This window comes from Lissotriton helveticus, chromosome 2_1, assembly GCF_964261635.1.
Source record: "Lissotriton helveticus chromosome 2_1, aLisHel1.1, whole genome shotgun sequence".
In the NCBI taxonomy this organism is placed as follows: Eukaryota; Metazoa; Chordata; class Amphibia; order Caudata; family Salamandridae; genus Lissotriton; species Lissotriton helveticus.
Genome location: NC_136059.1, coordinates 1,423,486,002 through 1,423,501,655, shown reverse-complemented (window position 1 = coordinate 1,423,501,655; position 15,654 = coordinate 1,423,486,002).

Here is a 15,654-nt window from a genome sequence, read left to right as displayed (position 1 = left end):
CAATTGGATCGTGCCTCATGTTGGATAACCACTTTTTAAACCCTCACAGTGACCAAAATTGCCATTTTTACAGAGTTTTGCTTACTCAAAAGCTTGAAGTTTGATCAATTTCAGGCACAGATATGACTTTAAACACACTTATTTTAGTTGAAAAAGTCATAATTCACATTCAACAGTCATTTAGAGTCAAAAGATTGAATGTTAAAATTTCATCCATATTGACCATTTAGGGAACGTTCGACAGGTCCGGAGTCATCGTTTTTCATCAGAAAGTTGTTTTTTGGACTGTACCAAAAATGATTCAAAATGTCAATTGGATCGTGCCTCATGTTGAATAACCACTTTTGAAACCCTCACAGTGACCAAAATTGCCATTTTTACAGAGTTTTGCTTACTCAAAAGCTTCAATTTTGACCAATTTCAGGCACAGAAATGACTTTAAACACACTTATTTTAGTTGAAAAAGTCATAATTCACATCCAACAGTCATTTAGAGTCAAAGATTAAATGTTAAAATTTCATCCATATTGACCATTTTGGGAACGTTCGACAGGTCCGGAGTCATCGCTTTTCATCATAAAATTGATTTTTTGGACTGTACCAAAAATGATTCAAAATGTCAATTGGATTGTGCCTCATGTTGAATAACCACCTTTTAAACCCCTCACAGTGACCATAATTGCCATTTTTACAGAGTTTTGCTTACTCAAAAGCTTCAATTTTGACCATTTTCAGGCACAGAAATTACTTTATACACAAAAAAATTCTGTTGAAAGAGTCATAATTCACATCCAACAGTCATTTAGAGTCAAAAGATGAAATGTTAAAATTTCATCCATATTGACCATTTAGGGAACGTTCAACGGGTCCAGAGTCATCGTTTTTCATCAGAAAATTGTTTTTTGGACTGTACCAAAAATAATTCAAAATGTCAATTGGATCGTGCCTCATGTTGAGTAACCACTTTTTAAACCCTCACAGTGACCAAAATTGCCATTTTTACAGAGTTTTTCTTATTCAAAAGCTTCAATTTTGACCAATTTCAGGCAGAGAAATTACTTTAAACACAATTATTTTAGTTGAAAAAGTCATAATTCACATACAACAATCATTCAGAGTCAAAAGATTAAATGCTACAATTTCATCCATTTTGTCCATTTTGGGAACGTTCGACAGGTCCGGAGACATCGATTTTGATCAGAAAATTGATTTTTTGGACTGAACCAAAAATGATTCAAAATGTCGATTGGATCGTGCCTCATGTTGGATAACCACTTTTTAAACCCTCACAGTGACCACAATTGCCCTTTTTACAGAGTTTTGCATACTCAAAAGCTTCAATTTTGACCAATTTCAGGCAGAGAAATTACTTTAAACACAATTATTTCAGTTGAAAAAGTCATAATTCACATCCAACAATCATTCAGAGTCAAAAGATGAAATGCTACAATTTCATCCATTTTGACCATTTTGGGAACGTTCGACAGTCATCGCTTTTCATCATAAAATTGATTTTTTGGACTGTACCAAAAATGATTCAAAATGTCAATTGGATTGTGCCTCATGTTGAATAACCACCTTTTAAACCCCTCACAGTGACCATATTTGCCCTTTTTACAGAGTTTTGCTTACTCAAAAGCTTCAATTTTGACCAATTTCAGGCAGAGAAATTACTTTAAACACAATTATTTCAGTTGAAAAAGTCATAATTCACACCCAACAGTCATTTAGAGTCAAAAGATTAAATGTTAAAATTTCATCCATATTGACCATTTAGGGAACGTTCGACGGGTCCGGAGTCATCGATTTTGATCAGAAAATTGATTTTTTGGACTGAACCAAAAATGATTCAAAATATCGATTGGATCGTGCCTCATGTTGGATAACCACTTTTTAAACCCTCACAGTGACCACAATTGCCCTTTTTATAGAGTTTTGCATACTCAAAAGCTTCAATTTTGACCAATTTCAGGCAGAGAAATTACTTTAAACACAATTATTTCAGTTGAAAAAGTCATAATTCACATCCAACAATCATTCAGAGTCAAAAGATGAAATGCTACAATTTCATCCATTTTGACCATTTTGGGAACGTTCGACAGTCATCGCTTTTCATCATAAAATTGATTTTTTGGACTGTACCAAAAATGATTCAAAATGTCAATTGGATTGTGCCTCATGTTGAATAACCACCTTTTAAACCCCTCACAGTGACCATATTTGCCCTTTTTACAGAGTTTTGTTTACTCAAAAGCTTCAATTTTGACCAATTTCAGGCACAGAAAGAACTTTAAACACACTTATTTTAGTTGAAAAAGTCATAATTCACATCCAACAATCATTCAGAGTCAAAAGATTAAATGTTACAATTTCATCCATTTTGTCCATTTTGGGAACGTTCGACAGGTCCGGAGTGATCGATTTTGATCAGAAAATTGATTTTTTGGACTGAACCAAAAATAATTCAAAATGTCAATTGAATCGTGCCTCATGTTGAGTAACCACTTTTTAAACCCTCACAGTGATCAAAATTGCCATTTTTACAGAGTTTTGCTTATTCAAAAGCTTCAATTTTGACCAATTTCAGGCAGAGAATTACTTTAAACACAATTATTTTAGTTGAAAAAATCATAATTCACATCCAACAGTCATTCAGAGTCAAAAGATTAAATGTGAAAATGTCATCCATATTGACCATTTTGGGAACGTTCGACAGGTCCGGAGTCATCGTTTTTCATCAGACGATTGATTTTTTGGACTGAACCAAAAATTATTCAAAATGTCAATTGGATTGTGCCTCATGTTGAATAACCACCTTTTAAACCCCTCACAGTGACCATATTTGCCCTTTTTACAGAGTTTTGCTTACTCAAAAGCTTCAATTTTGACCAATTTCAGGCAGAGAAATTACTTTAAACACAATTATTTCAGTTGAAAAAGTCATAATTCACACCCAACAGTCATTTAGAGTCAAAAGATTAAATGTTAAAATTTCATCCATATTGACCATTTAGGGAACGTTCGACGGGTCCGGAGTCATCGTTTTTCATCAGAAAATTGATTTTTTGGACTGAACCAAAAATAATTCAAAATGTCAATTGGATCGTGCCTCATGTTGGATAACCACATTTTTAAACCCTTACAGTGACCAAAATTGGCATTTTTACAGGGTTTTGCTTACTCAAAAGCTTAAATTTTGACCAATTTCAGGCACAGAAATGTCTTTAAACACACTTATTTTAGTTGAAAAAGTCATAATTCACATCCAACAGTCATTTAGAGTCAAAAGATGAAATGTTAAAATTTCATCCATATTGACCATTTATGGAACGTTCGACGGGTCCGGAGTCATTGTTTTTCATCAGAAAATTGTTTTTTGGACTGTACCAAAAATAATTCAAAATGTCAATTGGATCGTGCCTCATGTTGAATAACCACTTTTGAAACCCTCACAGTGACAAAAATTGCAATTTTTACAGAGTTTTGTTTACTCAAAAACTTCAATGTTGACCAATTTCAGGCACAGAAATGACTTTAAACACACTTATTTTAGTTGAAAAAGTCATAATTCACATCAAACAGTCATTTAGAGTCAAAAGATTAAATGTTAAAATTTCATCCATATTGACCATTTTGGGAACGTTCGACAGGTCCGGAGTCATCGTTTTTCATCAGAAAATTGATTTTTTGGACTGTACCAAAAATTATTCAAAATGTCAATTGGATTGTGCCTCATGTTGGATAACAACTTTTTAAACCCTCACAGTGACCAAAATTGCTATTTTTACAGAGTTTTGTTTACTCAAAAGCTTCAATTTTGACCAATTTCAGGCACAGAAATAACTTTAAACACACTTATTTTAGTTGAAAAAGTCATAATTCACATCCAACAATCATTCAGAGTCAAAAGATTAAATGCTACAATTTCATCCATTTTGTCCATTTTGGGAACGTTCGACAGGTCCGGAGTCATTGATTTTGATCAGAAAATTGATTTTTTGGACTGAACCAAAAATAATTCAAAATGTCAATTGGATCGTGCCTCATGTTGAGTAACCACTTTTTAAACCCTCACAGTGACCAAAATTACCATTTTTACAGAGTTTTGCTTATTCAAAAGCTTCAATTTTGACCAATTTCAGGAAGAGAAATTACTTTAAACACAATTATTTCAGTTGAAAAAGTCATAATTCACATCCAACAGTCATTTAGAGTCAAAGATTAAATGTTAAAATTTCATCCATATTGACCATTTTGGGAACGTTCGACAGGTCCGGAGTCATCGCTTTTCATCATAAAATTGATTTTTTGGACTGTACCAAAAATGATTCAAAATGTCAATTGGATTGTGCCTCATGTTGAATAACCACTTTTGAAACCCTCACAGTGACAAAAATTGCTATTTTTACAGAGTTTTGTTTACTCAAAAGCTTCAATTTTGACCAATTTCAGGCACAGAAATAACTTTAAACACACTTATTTTAGTTGAAAAAGTCATAATTCACATCCAACAATCATTCAGAGTCAAAAGATTAAATGCTACAATTTCATCCATTTTGTCCATTTTGGGAACGTTCGACAGGTCCGGAGTCATCGATTTTGTTCAGAAAATTGATTTTTTGGACTGAACTAAAAATAATTGAAAATGTCAATTGGATCGTGCCTCATGTTGAGTAACCAGTTTTTAATCCCTCACAGTGACCAAAATTGCCATTTTTACAGAGTTTTGCTTATTCAAAAGCTTCAACTTTTTACCAATTTCAGGCAGAGAAATTACTTTAAACACAATTATTTTAGTTGAAAAAGTCATAATTCACATCCAACAGTCATTCAGAGTCAAAAGATTAAATGTGAAAATTTCATCCATATTGACCATTTTGGAAACGTTCGACAGGCCCGTAGTCATCGTTTTTGATCAGGAAATTGATTTTTTAGACTGTACCAAAAATGATTCAAAATGTCAATTGGATCGTGCCTCATGTTGGATAACCACTTTTTAAACTCTCACAGTGACCAAAATTGTCATTTTTACAGAGTTTTGCTTACTCAAAAGCTTGAAGTTTGACCAATTTCAGACACAGATATGACTTTAAACACACTTATTTTAGTTGAAAAAGTCATAATTCACATTCAACAGTCATTTAGAGTCAAAAGATTAAATGTTAAAATTTCATCCATATTGACCATTTAGGGAACTTTCGACAGGTCCGGAGTCATAGTTTTTCATCAGAAAATTGTTTTTGGACTGTACCAAAAATGATTCAAAATGTCAATTGGATCGTGCCTCATGTTGAATAACCACTTTTGAAACCCTCACAGTGACCAAAATTGCCATTTTTACAGAGTTTTGCTTACTCAAAAGCTTCAATTTTGACCAATTTCAGGCACAGAAATGACTTTAAACACACTTATTTTAGTTGAAAAAGTCATAATTCACATCCAACAGTCATTTAGAGTCAAAGATTAAATGTTAAAATTTCATCCATATTGACCATTTTGGGAACGTTCGACAGGTCCGGAGTCATCGTTTTTCATCAGAAAATAGTTTTTTTGGACTGTACCAAAAATGATTCAAAATGTCAATTGGATTGTGCCTCATGTTGAATAACCACTTTTGAAACCCTCACAGTGACAAAAATTGCTATTTTTACAGAGTTTTGTTTACTCAAAAGCTTCAATTTTGACCAATTTCAGGCACAGAAATAACTTTAAACACACTTATTTTAGTTGAAAAAGTCATAATTCACATCCAACAATCATTCAAAGTCAAAAGATTAAATGCTACAATTTCATCCATTTTGTCCATTTTGGGAACGTTCGACAGGTCCGGGGTCATCGATTTTGATCGGAAAATTGATTTTTTGGACTGAACTAAAAATAATTCAAAATGTCAATTGGATCGTGCCTCATGTTGAGTAACCAGTTTTTAATCCCTCACAGTGACCAAAATTGCCATTTTTACAGAGTTTTGCTTATTCAAAAGCTTCAATTTTGACCAATTTCAGGCAGAGAAATTACTTTAAACACAATTATTTTAGTTGAAAAAGTCATAATTCACATCCAACAGTCATTCAGAGTCAAAAGATTAAATGTGAAAATTTCATCCATATTGACCATTTTGGAAACGTTCGACAGGCCCGTAGTCATCGTTTTTGATCAGGAAATTGATTTTTTAGACTGTACCAAAAATGATTCAAAATGTCAATTGGATCGTGCCTCATGTTGGATAACCCCTTTTTAAACTCTCACAGTGACCAAAATTGTCATTTTTACAGAGTTTTGCTTACTCAAAAGCTTGAAGTTTGACCAATTTCAGGCACAGATATGACTTTAAACACACTTATTTTAGTTGAAAAAGTCATAATTCACATTCAACAGTCATTTAGAGTCAAAAGATTAAATGTTAAAATTTCATCCATATTGACCATTTAGGGAACGTTCGACAGGTCCGGAGTCATAGTTTTTCATCAGAAAATTGTTTTTGGACTGTACCAAAAATGATTCAAAATGTCAATTGGATCGTGCCTCATGTTGAATAACCACTTTTGAAACCCTCACAGTGACCAAAATTGCCATTTTTACAGAGTTTTGCTTACTCAAAAGCTTCAATTTTGACCAATTTCAGGCACAGAAATGACTTTAAACACACTTATTTTAGTTGAAAAAGTCATAATTCACATCCAACAGTCATTTAGAGTCAAAGATTAAATGTTAAAATTTCATCCATATTGACCATTTTGGGAACGTTCGACAGGTCCGGAGTCATCGCTTTTCATCATAAAATTGATTTTTTGGACTGTACCAAAAATGATTCAAAATGTCAATTGGATTGTGCCTCATGTTGAATAACCACCTTTTAAACCCCTCACAGTGACCAAAATTGCAATTTTTACAGAGTTTTGTTTACTCAAAAACTTCAATGTTGACCAATTTCAGGCACAGAAATGTAAATGTAGATGTAAATGTAGTATACTTGTAAAGCGCACAGCTGCCCCAGCAACGGGGCGTCCCGGCGCTGTATAACTCTGGGGAACCTGTCCTGGCTTTCCCTGTGGGATGGTCCCTTGCTGGGAGTCCCCAAGGTGGAGCCAGGCATCCCCGGAATTGGTGGGGCCGTTGTGGAGATTAGGCAAGCAATGACTTTAAACACACTTATTTTAGTTGAAAAAGTCATAATTCACATCACAAAGTCATTTAGAGTCAAAAGATTAAATGTTAAAATTTCATCCATATTGACCATTTTGGGAACGTTCGACAGGTCCGGAGTCATTGTTTTTCATCAGAAAATAGATTTTTTGGACTGTACCAAAAATTATTCAAAATGTCAATTGGATTGTGCCTCATGTTGGATAACAACTTTTTAAACCCTCACAGTGACCAAAATTGCTATTTTTACAGAGTTTTGTTTACTCAAAGCTTCAATTTTGACCAATTTCAGGCACAGAAATAACTTTAAACACACTTATTTTAGTTGAAAAAGTCATAATTCACATCCAACAATCATTCAGAGTCAAAAGATTAAATGCTACAATTTCATCCATTTTTTCCATTTTGGGAACGTTCGACAGATCCGGAGTCATTGATTTTGATCAGAAAATTTATTTTTTGGACTGTACCAAAAATGATTCAAAATGTCAATTGGATTGTGCCTCATGTTGAATAACCACCTTTTAAACCCCTCACAGTGACCATAATTGCCATTTTTACAGAGTTTTGCTTACTCAAACGCTTCAATTTTGACCAATTTCAGGCACAGAAATTACTTTATACACAAAAAAAATGTAGTTGAAAAAGTCATAATTCACATCCAACAGTCATTTAGAGTCAAAAGATGAAATGTTAAAATTTCATCCATATTGACCATTTAGGGAACGTGCGACGGGTCCGGAGTCATCGTTTTTCATCAGACGATTGATTTTTTGGACTGAACCAAAAATTATTCAAAATGTCAATTGGATTGTGCCTCATGTTGAATAACCACCTTTTAAACCCCTCACAGTGACCATATTTGCCCTTTTTACAGAGTTTTGCTTACTCAAAAGCTTCAATTTTGACCAATTTCAGGCAGAGAAATTACTTTAAACACAATTATTTCAGTTGAAAAAGTCATAATTCACACCCAACAGTCATTTAGAGTCAAAAGATTAAATGTTAAAATTTCATCCATATTGACCATTTAGGGAACGTTCGACGGGTCCGGAGTCATCGTTTTTCATCAGAAAATTGATTTTTTGGACTGTACCAAAAATTATTCAAAATGTCAATTGGATTGTGCCTCATGTTGGATAACCACTTTTTAAACCCTCACAGTGACCAAAATTGCTATTTTTACAGAGTTTTGTTTACTCAAAAGCTTCAATTTTGACCAATTTCAGGCACAGAAAGAACTTTAAACACACTTATTTTAGTTGAAAAAGTCATAATTCACATCCAACAATCATTCAGAGTCAAAAGATTAAATGTTACAATTTCATCCATTTTTTCCATTTTGGGAACGTTCGACAGGTCCGGAGTGATCGATTTTGATCAGAAAATTGATTTTTTGGACTGAACCAAAAATAATTCAAAATGTCAATTGGATCGTGCCTCATGTTGAGTAACCACTTTTTAAACCCTCACAGTGATCAAAATTGCCATTTTTACAGAGTTTTGCTTATTCAAAAGCTTCAATTTTGACCAATTTCAGGCAGAGAATTACTTTAAACACAATTATTTTAGTTGAAAAAGTCATAATTCACATCCAACAGTCATTCAGAGTCAAAAGATTAAATGTGAAAATTTCATCCATATTGACCATTTTGGAAACGTTCGACAGGCCCGTAGTCATCGTTTTTGATCAGGAAATTGATTTTTTAGACTGTACCAAAAATGATTCAAAATGTCAATTGGATCGTGCCTCATGTTGGATAACCACTTTTTAAACTCTCACAGTGACCAAAATTGTCATTTTTACAGAGTTTTGCTTACTCAAAAGCTTGAAGTTTGACCAATTTCAGGCACAGATATGACTTTAAACACACTTATTTTAGTTGAAAAAGTCATAATTCACATTCAACAGTCATTTAGAGTCAAAAGATTAAATGTTAAAATTTCATCCATATTGACCATTTAGGGAACGTTCGACAGGTCCGGAGTCATAGTTTTTCATCAGAAAATTGTTTTTGGACTGTACCAAAAATGATTCAAAATGTCAATTGGATCGTGCCTCATGTTGAATAACCACTTTTGAAACCCTCACAGTGACCAAAATTGCCATTTTTACAGAGTTTTGCTTACTCAAAAGCTTCAATTTTGACCAATTTCAGGCACAGAAATGACTTTAAACACACTTATTTTAGTTGAAAAAGTCATAATTCACATCCAACAGTCATTTAGAGTCAAAGATTAAATGTTAAAATTTCATCCATATTGACCATTTTGGGAACGTTCGACAGGTCCGGAGTCATCGCTTTTCATCACAAAATTGATTTTTTGGACTGTACCAAAAATGATTCAAAATGTCAATTGGATTGTGCCTCATGTTGAATAACCACCTTTTAAACCCCTCACAGTGACCATAATTGCCATTTTTACAGAGTTTTGCTTACTCAAACGCTTCAATTTTGACCAATTTCAGGCACAGAAATTACTTTATACACAAAAAAAAATTCGTTGAAAAAGTCATAATTCATATCCAACAGTCATTTAGAGTCGAAAGATTAAATGTTAAAATTTCATCCATATTGACCATTTTGGGAACGTTCGACAGGTCCGGAGTCATTGTTTTTCATCAGAAAATTGATTTTTTGGACTGTACCAAAAATTATTCAAAATGTCAATTGGATTGTGCCTCATGTTGGATAACAACTTTTTAAACCCTCACAGTGACCAAAATTGCTATTTTTACAGAGTTTTGTTTACTCAAAGCTTCAATTTTGACCAATTTCAGGCACAGAAATTACTTTAAACACACTTATTTTAGTTGAAAAAGTCATAATTCACATCCAACAATCATTCAGAGTCAAAAGATTAAATGCTACAATTTCATCCATTTTTTCCATTTTGGGAACGTTCGACAGATCCGGAGTCATTGATTTTGATCAGAAAATTTATTTTTTGGACTGTACCAAAAATGATTCAAAATGTCAATTGGATTGTGCCTCGTGTTGAATAACCACCTTTTAAACCCCTCACAGTGACCATAATTGCCATTTTTACAGAGTTTTGCTTACTCAAACGCTTCAATTTTGACCAATTTCAGGCACAGAAATTACTTTATACACAAAAAAAATTTAGTTGAAAAAGTCATAATTCACATCCAACAGTCATTTAGAGTCAAAAGATGAAATGTTAAAATTTCATCCATATTGACCATTTAGGGAACGTGCGACGGGTCCGGAGTCATCGTTTTTCATCAGACGATTGATTTTTTGGACTGAAATACAAATTATTCAAAATGTCAATTGGATTGTGCCTCATGTTGAATAACCACCTTTTAAACCCCTCACAGTGACCATATTTGCCCTTTTTACAGAGTTTTGCTTACTCAAAAGCTTCAATTTTGACCAATTTCAGGCACAGAAAGAACTTTAAACACACTTATTTTAGTTGAAAAAGTCATAATTCACATCCAACAATCATTCAGAGTCAAAAGATTAAATGTTACAATTTCATCCATTTTTTCCATTTTGGGAACGTTCGACAGGTCCGGAGTGATCGATTTTGATCAGAAAATTGATTTTTTGGACTGAACCAAAAATAATTCAAAATGTCAATTGGATCGTGCCTCATGTTGAGTAACCACTTTTTAAACCCTCACAGTGATCAAAATTGCCATTTTTACAGAGTTTTGCTTATTCAAAAGCTTCAATTTTGACCAATTTCAGGCAGAGAATTACTTTAAACACAATTATTTTAGTTGAAAAAATCATAATTCACATCCAACAGTCTTTCAGAGTCAAAAGATTAAATGTGAAAATTTCATCCATATTGACCATTTTGGGAACGTTCGACAGGTCCGGAGTCATCGTTTTTCATCACACGATTGATTTTTTGGACTGAACCAAAAATAATTCAAAATGTCAATTGGATCGTGCCTCATGTTGGATAACCACATTTTTAAACCCTTACAGTGACCAAAATTGGCATTTTTACAGGGTTTTGCTTACTCAAAAGCTTAAATTTTGACCAATTTCAGGCACAGAAATGTCTTTAAACACACTTATTTTAGTTGAAAAAGTCATAATTCACATCCAACAGTCATTTAGAGTCAAAAGATGAAATGTTAAAATTTCATCCATATTGACCATTTAGGGAACGTTCGACGGGTCCGGAGTCATCGTTTTTCATCAGAAAATTGTTTTTTGGACTGTACCAAAAATAATTCAAAATGTCAATTGGATCGTGCCTCATGTTGAATAACCACTTTTGAAACCCTCACAGTGACCAAAATTGCCATTTTTACAGAGTTTTGCTTACTCAAAAGCTTCAATTTTGACCAATTTCAGGCACAGAAATGACTTTAAACACACGTATTTCAGTTGAAAAAGTCATAATTCACATTTAACAGTCATTTAGAGTCAAAGATTAAATGTTAAAATTTCATCCATATTGACCATTTTGGGAACGTTCGACAGGTCCGGAGTCATCGCTTTTCATCATAAAATTGATTTTTTGGACTGTACCAAAAATGATTCAAAATGTCAATTGGATTGTGCCTCATGTTGAATAACCACCTTTTAAACCCCTCACAGTGACCATAATTGCCATTTTTACAGAGTTTTGCTTACTCAAACGCTTCAATTTTGACCAATTTCAGGCACAGAAATTACATTATACACAAAAAAAATTTAGTTGAAAAAGTCATAATTCATATCCAACAGTCATTTAGAGTCAAAAGATGAAATGTTAAAATTTCATCCATATTGACCATTTAGGGAACGTGCGACGGGTCCGGAGTCATCGTTTTTCATCAGAAAATTGTTTTTTGGACTGTACCAAAAATAATTCAAAATGTCAATTGGATCGTGCCTCATGTTGAATAACCACTTTTGAAACCCTCACAGTGACCAAAATTGCAATTTTTACAGAGTTTTGTTTACTCAAAAACTTCAATGTTGACCAATTTCAGGCACAGAAATGACTTTAAACACACTTATTTTAGTTGAAAAAGTCATAATTCACATCAAACAGTCATTTAGAGTCAAAAGATTAAATGTTAAAATTTCATCCATATTGACCATTTTGGGAACGTTCGACAGGTCCGGAGTCATTGTTTTTCATCAGAAAATTGATTTTTTGGACTGTACCAAAAATTATTCAAAATGTCAATTGGATTGTGCCTCATGTTGGATAACAACTTTTTAAACCCTCACAGTGACCAAAATTGCTATTTTTACAGAGTTTTGTTTACTCAAAGCTTCAATTTTGAACAATTTCAGGCAAAGAAATAACTTTAAACACACTTATTTTAGTTGAAAAAGTCATAATTCACATCCAACAATCATTCAGAGTCAAAAGATTAAATGCTACAATTTCATCCATTTTTTCCATTTTGGGAACGTTCGACAGATCCGGAGTCATTGATTTTGATCAGAAAATTTATTTTTTGGACTGTACCAAAAATGATTCAAAATGTCAATTGGATTGTGCCTCATGTTGAATAACCACCTTTTAAACCCCTCACAGTGACCATAATTGCCATTTTTACAGAGTTTTGCTTACTCAAACGCTTCAATTTTGACCAATTTCAGGCACAGAAATTACTTTATACACAAAAAAAATTTAGTTGAAAAAGTCATAATTCACATCCAACAGTCATTTAGAGTCAAAAGATGAAATGTTAAAATTTCATCCATATTGACCATTTAGGGAACGTGCGACGGGTCCGGAGTCATCGATTTTGATCAGAAAATTGATTTTTTGGACTGAACCAAAAATAATTCAAAATGTCAATTGGATCGTGCCTCATGTTGAGTAACCACTTTTTAAACCCTCACAGTGACCATAATTGCCCTTTTTACAGAGTTTTGCTTACTCAAAAGCTTCAATTTTGACCAATTTCAGGCACAGAAATGACTTTAAACACACTTATTTTAGTTGAAAAAGTCATAATTCACATCAAACAGTCATTTAGAGTCAAAAGATTAAATGTTAAACTTTCATCCATATTGACCATTTTGGGAACGTTCGACAGGTCCGGAGTCATCGTTTTTCATCAGAAAATTGATTTTTTGGACGGTGCCAAAGTGATAAAAAATGTCAATTGGATCGTGCCTCATGCTGAATAGCCACTTTTTAAACCCTCACAGTGAACAAAATTGCAATTTTTACAGAGTTTTGCTTACTCAAAAGCTTCAATTTTGAGCAATTTCATGCACAGAAATGACTTTAAACACACTTATTTCAGTTGAAAAAGTCATAATTCACACCCAACAGTCATTTAGAGTCAAAAGCTTAAATGTTAAAATTTCATCCATATTGACCATTTAGGGAACGTTCGACGGGTCCGGAGTCATCGTTTTTCATCAGAAAATAGTTTTTTCGACTGTACCAAAAATAATTCAAAATGTCAATTGGATCATGCCTCATGTTGAATAACCACTTTTGAAACCCTCACAGTGACAAAAATTGCTATTTTTACAGAGTTTTGTTTACTCAAAAGCTTCAATTTTGACCAATTTCAGGCACAGAAAGAACTTTAAACACACTTATTTTAGTTGAAAAAGTCATAATTCACATCCAACAATCATTCAGAGTCAAAAGATTAAATGTTACAATTTCATCAATTTTTTCCATTTTGGGAACGTTCGACAGGTCCGGAGTGATCGATTTTGATCAGAAAATTGATTTTTTGGACTGAACCAAAAATAATTCAAAATGTCAATTGGATCGTGCCTCATGTTGAGTAACCACTTTTTAAACCCTCACAGTGATCAAAATTGCCATTTTTACAGAGTTTTGCTTATTCAAAAGCTTCAATTTTGACCAATTTCAGGCAGAGAATTACTTTAAACACAATTATTTTAGTTGAAAAAGTCATAATTCACATCCAACAGTCATTCAGAGTCAAAAGATTAAATGTGAAAATTTCATCCATATTGACCATTTTGGAAACGTTCGACAGGCCCGTAGTCATCGTTTTTAATCAGGAAATTGATTTTTTAGACTGTACCAAAAATGATTCAAAATGTCAATTGGATCGTGCCTCATGTTGGATAACCACTTTTTAAACTCTCACAGTGACCAAAATTGTCATTTTTACAGAGTTTTGCTTACTCAAAAGCTTGAAGTTTGACCAATTTCAGGCACAGATATGACTTTAAACACACTTATTTTAGTTGAAAAAGTCATAATTCACATTCAACAGTCATTTAGAGTCAAAAGATTAAATGTTAAAATTTCATCCATATTGACCATTTAGGGAACGTTCGACAGGTCCGGAGTCATAGTTTTTCATCAGAAAATTGTTTTTGGACTGTACCAAAAATGATTCAAAATGTCAATTGGATCGTGCCTCATGTTGAATAACCACTTTTGAAACCCTCACAGTGACCAAAATTGCCATTTTTACAGAGTTTTGCTTACTCAAAAGCTTCAATTTTGACCAATTTCAGGCACAGAAATGACTTTAAACACACTTATTTTAGTTGAAAAAGTCATAATTCACATCCAACAGTCATTTAGAGTCAAAGATTAAATGTTAAAATTTCATCCATATTGACCATTTTGGGAACATTCGACAGGTCCGGAGTCATCGCTTTTCATCATGAAATTGATTTTTTGGACTGTACCAAAAATGATTCAAAATGTCAATTGGATTGTGCCTCATGTTGAATAACCACCTTTTAAACCCCTCACAGTGACCATAATTGCCATTTTTACAGAGTTTTGCTTACTCAAACGCTTCAATTTTGACCAATTTCAGGCACAGAAATTACTTTATACACAAAAAAAATTTCGTTGAAAAAGTCATAATTCATATCCAACAGTCATTTAGAGTCAAAAGATTAAATGTTAAAATTTCATCCATATTGACCATTTTGGGAACGTTCGACAGGTCCGGAGTCATTGTTTTTCATCAGAAAATTGATTTTTTGGACTTTACCAAAAATTATTCAAAATGTCAATTGGATTGTGCCTCATGTTGGATAACAACTTTTTAAACCCTCACAGTGACCAAAATTGCTATTTTTACAGAGTTTTGTTTACTCAAAGCTTCAATTTTGACCAATTTCAGGCACAGAAATAACTTTAAACACACTTATTTTAGTTGAAAAAGTCATAATTCACATCCAACAATCATTCAGAGTCAAAAGATTAAATGCTACAATTTCATCCATTTTTTCCATTTTGGGAACGTTCGACAGATCCGGAGTCATTGATTTTGATCAGAAAATTTATTTTTTGGACTGTACCAAAAATAATTCAAAATGTCAATTGGATCGTGCCTCATGTTGAGTAACCACTTTTTAAACCCTCACAGTGATCAAAATTGCCATTTTTACAGAGTTTTGCTTATTCAAAAGCTTCAATTTTGACCAATTTCAGGCAGAGAATTACTTTAAACACAATTATTTTAGTTGAAAAAATCATAATTCACATCCAACAGTCTTTCAGAGTCAAAAGATTAAATGTGAAAATTTCATCCATATTGACCATTTTGGGAACGTTCGA